We start from the raw sequence: 5,375 nt of genomic DNA on the forward strand, positions 1-5,375 counted from the left end.
CTGGCAGGAAATATGCTAGGAAATGAGTTTAGAAAGGTAGTCAGGGGACAGACTGTAGATATCTGTGGGTTGTGCTAAAACTTTTAGAATTTAGTTGAAATGTCATGGGGCACTGCAGAACGGTGAGACCAGCAGAGGGACAATCAAGGGGACCCACCAGGGGCAGGAGGTCCATCAAGAGACAGTGGTAGCTTGGACTCTTAAGAAGCGAGAAGTTGTCCATTTTGGGATGATATTTGCTAATTAGTTGAGACTCGGGCATCAAAGAAAGAAAAACATGAGCCAATGATTACAGGATCTTTGATCAACTCAGTGGATTAAACACTGTTTACTAGGACGGGGAACACCCATGTTGAGGAGAGTGCCATGAGTTTGAGCAATGCTTTCACTGTGAAACACTTAAAATTTGATATATCTGTGCAACAGCCAATGAAATCACAGAAAAGATTCACAGCTCAGGAGAAGTTCTGGGATGGAGACATCATTTTGGTCTAATCATCATAGAAGCATTATTAAATTTTGAGACGAAATCAAGAGTTTGAGCATAGGTAAAGAAGAGAAGAAATTAGAGTTTGAGTCCCAGGATATCCAATGTTTAAAATGAAAATGAAAATACAGCAAAGGAGGCTGAGTGGGAATCTCCAAGACAAAGTAAAGGCAGGGTTTCAAGAAGGAGAAAGTGAAAACTCTGCCATGAAGTTTTGAAATGAAGGTTGAATACTGACATGATTTTGATATTGAGAAAGCTTTTGGAAAGCTTCATAACAGTTGTTTGACAGAATTTATCCAAGAGAAACTGGGAAACAAAGGCAAGACAGTGTCAGTAAACTTCCTTACAGGACTTCCTATAAAAGGAGGAATCATCAGATCTTATCAACAGGGAGATGTGACATCTTAGAATGATTTTTAAATTTAAGATTAGAAATGTTTTATTTTTGCACTAGCAGAAAAAATTGATTATGCAGGAATACCGGTGAATAATTATACACATAAACACCATAAGGAGGTAAGAGCAGGTTAGGTCCAGTGCTCCAGGGGGTGGATTGACCTCAAGATAGCACATTAGCTTCTCTAGAAAATTAATGGAAAAGGAAATGGATAGTGGATATGTACTCCAAAGCACATGGAGTTAGTGGATTCATTATTAGGAGGCAAAGGATGTTCTGTTTGGATCCCTCCTATTCTCTCAGAGAAATCAAAAGTTAGCTCACCTACTGAGAATCCAAGGGCAAAACAATGGATTGAGGAGAGGAAAACAGTCCTCTCTCTGGAAGTAGGAGCACAATCAACTAGAAAAATGCCATGAGATTCACATTCCATTTCTTTGCCTATGTCATTAATTTTACAGAAAACAGTATATCCAAGGGTGGACTGAATGCATAGCCTATCTTCTGAATATGCTTGAGTGTAAAGTTCATAATCTATTTTGTTCAAAAATAAATCACTGGGCTTAGAACATTGCCTATACACAGGGAATGCTCAAAGGATGTTTGATAAATTAATTAGTGGATGAGAAACCACTGTCTGGTCAGCCCTTCTGTTTGTTTCAGGATGGTCTTCTCATCCAAAAACATGCACTTTCTTATCTCATCCTAGCACATATTTAATAGATTGATTTTTTTAAATATATGGCCAATTGATTTTTTAAAATATATAGTCACTTTAAGAAGGTGTTTTGTAGCTTACTTTCATCTATTTTTAATTTGCCAAAACATTATTTTACGGTATCTAGTGGAGAGTTTAAAAGCTTCATGAACTGAGCGGCAAATTGTGCCAAAATTAAATGAACTAAAAAGCATGGAAAGTTGAGGTTGAGTTCAAAGTGTTAAGTTCCCAGGGAAAATAAGGAACAGTCATTGGAGTTTTGGTGTCTCACATTCTGAAATTAATTATATGAAATTCAAGAGTCCAGCCTGGATGAAAAGAATAAAACTTAGAGGGCAAAAACAACTGCAGCGTCTACTGAAAAAGACTGAAACCAGAAGCTCAGGAAGTGGCTTTCCTGCATCCAGACCATGTGCGTTTCAATTTGCAGTTTCCAGCATCAACACTGGATCTTTTTTAACTAAATCCTGGGCTACTTCTAATCATTGCCTAGAAAGAGCTCTGGGAGTTTCTGAGAAGGGGAAACCTGCAATTCTTCAACCCCTGGGGAATATGTCATGGGGCACTGCAGAGTGGTGAGAACAGCAGAGTGACAATCCTTGCTGTATAAAATTGATCCGTAAGCACGTGAAGACATATCATTAGGCACAGGGACACAGAAATGCAAAGGAAACCCACAAATAGCATTTTACCTGTTAAGAAGGTGAAAAACATCTCCACGCATATCAATTTTCCATACTTTATGATTTTGTGATTTTCTCAGGGTAAATTCTTAAGCCTGCGATAACTGGACAAAAAGCTGGGAGGAGGAGGCTTCCACAAGGTGGAGACCGAGGACCTGACTGAGACACAGAGGTAAGGGTCCCTAGGACACAAAGGGGGCAGGCAATCGTCCCCTCCCTGCCTCTGCCAGTCCTAGGAGCCCAGCAAAGTAATTTTTTTTTAATTTAGTGAATGAGTAAACCATATCACTTTGTCAATATGGGGCAGAGAGCAGCAACATCCACTAAGAGTGGGAAACTTATCAACCCTACAGACCAAACCGAAAGGAAGCCAGAAGAGAGAACTGAAACAAAACAAAAACCCGCGCCTGGTGGTTCAAGCATCAGTTTTAAAGGTGAAAGATCCTAAAAAGATTCCCAGGATGTGGAGACACCGGATGAAATGGAGTTTAACTCAGGGTGGCAACCACAGTGAAATGAGATGAACATAAAATCCTCGTGAAATCTTTGAACATATACTACAACTATGGAAAAGAGAATCCGGATATTTACAGAGAACTGAGAAAGCTGGGAGCAGCACATGGACAGAAAAGGCTCAACTTAGCCAGTGTTTTGATGCTGTGGAGAATGCTCAGCATATGGAAGTCCAGAGGGCTCCTTTGCCAGATACCTTGCACGCTCCTTCCAGTGTCTTAACCCCAGCCACCCCACTTCCTGGTGCCCAGCTACGCTCCATCCTTAGAAAACCTCAGCCTATGCACCCCCAGCTCCAGCAGTCTGTCCTTCCTCTTCCCAGCCATGGCATTGCATGCTTGTCCCCTGGCAGGAAACCTCCCAGTCCTCAGGTCCACCTCCCCAGGTCTTGCAGATGTAAAGCCATGAAGTGGCTTTGTTCTCCGTCTCTCTCATCCTAGGTGAGATGAAGTCATATGGTATAGCCCTGACCTCACACAACCTCGCGCATGACCATGACGCTTCCAGCACCAGAGAAGATGAAGGCTCTTCTGAGGACATGGAGCAAGACAAGCACAGTGACAGTACTGATGACAATGACAGATAGAGGAAGCCAAGGGGATGGGCTTGTGCACCATGATAGTAATGAGCAAGAGAACACTGAAGACAGGAAGTCAGGTCTGGGTATATGATTTCCAGAGCTACCTGGAAAATCAAGAAAGAAAATGAAGAGCTTGGAGGAACTCACTCCTCTCCAAGCTCTGGTGCTTCAAATGGCGGGCCAGGAAATTCCTGAGCAGAGCCAGGAAGCAGAGGAATTTTCACAGCGCGGTGATGGTGATGGTCCTGATGACTTTGGAGCAGAGAAGCATCAAGGGTTTTCTCATTCTGACGGTGTCTACTGCTTTTTCACAGCAGCAGCGGTCCCACAGTCTGGTCCTTCTCAGATTCAGGCACCTCGCATGCCAGGCCACCTCCTCTCACCACCTGCCCCACCTCCATGGCCTCCTGGGCCACCTCCAGGGGCTCCTCCATCCCCAAGACCACCTGGAGTGCCAGGACTCGGAGAGCCTCTGCCAGGACCTCTGGGAGCAACACCAGCTCCATCTGTGGCCCTCCTTCTGGTCTACCTCCAGGGCTGTCTCTCGGCCCTCTTCCTCAGGGACCCCCACCAAGGTCGCCTCCTTCTGCACCTCTGGGTATCCCTCTGCCCTGACCCGGCATGATGTACCCACCTTCCATGCTCCCTACTTGAACCTGCCCCTTCTGAGCTTTTCCCACCAGCTTCCTGGGCTCACCCGAGGGTGTTGAATACCCCATTCAGCTGATTCAGTGACCCAAGGCAGATGCCAAGCATGGGTGCAAAGCCACAGATCACTAATCCCAAGGCAGAGACCACTCCATCAGTGCCCACTGCACCAAGTACACGGAGAATCAAGGGGCCATGGCTGCTCCCCAAAGAAAGCCAGAGGGTGATTCCCAAATTTGGTCCTTCTGCTCCTGCCTCAGGACAAAGTAAGGGTGACATTTGTGACGTGTTCACAAACAAGATGGAAGGGTTGCTGGGACCTGCTGATGCCAAAGCAGGGTTCAGATCACAGCAGCTGTTCACAGAGCAGGACACTGATTCTAACGCGGAGGTGAAAGAGCTGCTTCTTCCTCTGTGGGTGCTCTCTCATTTCAGCTTGAAGGCAGGTCCTGGGGTTTAGCCTGGCTGTGACCAAAAGCCTGCTATGGTTTTTGTAGTGTAATTAACATAAGGCAGCAGGTGAATCTACGATGCTTTTGATGCAAGGATGGAGTGTAACTATGTCAGCATCAAATTAATATTATAGCCTCAGCATAAATAATTAGTCTCTGGTTTTCTGCAATTTTTAATATATTTATTTCCTTGAACTTTCTGTCCGCAAGAGATTTATGCTTCATGTTATATAGGATAGTTTAGCATAAATATATTTCCTAATACATTTCTAGTTTAAAAATTTTTAAATGGTGAAATCAATAAGTTTAAAATGTCAACTGTAGCCAGACATGGCTACCTGTAATCCCCATACTTGGGAGGCTGAGGCAGGAGGATCACTGTGAGTTCCAGACCAGCCTGGGAAACAAAGTGAGCTCAAGGCCAGCCTGAACTGCATAGAGTCTCAAAAAGTCAAAAAAAATAAAAGATGTCCATTGCATCTGCATCTGCAAGGGGAATCACCAGTTCTGATTGTGGGTAAACATTCATGATCATAATGTATGTCATGGTTTCAAAAATGTTTTGCTTTGATTTGATCACTTGTATGAAATATAAGTTAGATACAATTTTTCAGTCTATCTAGATAGACTTGTTACTGCCTCCTTATCAGGGATTTACTTTGTTACACATCAGTTTCTTCTTAAAATCATTTTGAAATTCACTTTAGATTTTCCTAAGATGAACTAAGGACCACAGTAATAGTCTGCCATGGCATGGAACCAACATACAGCCCTAGATCTTATCTAGCTTCTGCTTGGTTTCAAATCTCAATGTGTATATTCTACTGTGCGCTGCTTATTCTTAAATTTAACTGGGAAGTTATCTTTTTTATTAAAAAAAAAGGTTGTGAGCAA

The 5,375-nt window shown here is 43.2% G+C and overlaps 1 pseudogene; it reads left to right on the forward strand.

Annotated features, from left to right (window-relative positions):
• Positions 1-2,586: 2,586 nt before the first annotated feature.
• LOC100720021 (WW domain-binding protein 11-like) lies at positions 2,587-4,006 on the forward strand (annotated as a pseudogene).
• Positions 4,007-5,375: the final 1,369 nt, after the last annotated feature.

This window comes from Cavia porcellus, unplaced genomic scaffold (assembly GCF_034190915.1).
Source record: "Cavia porcellus strain 051 isolate PalLab524CR breed Dunkin Hartley unplaced genomic scaffold, mCavPor4.1 scaffold_1, whole genome shotgun sequence".
Classification (NCBI taxonomy): domain Eukaryota; kingdom Metazoa; phylum Chordata; class Mammalia; order Rodentia; family Caviidae; genus Cavia; species Cavia porcellus.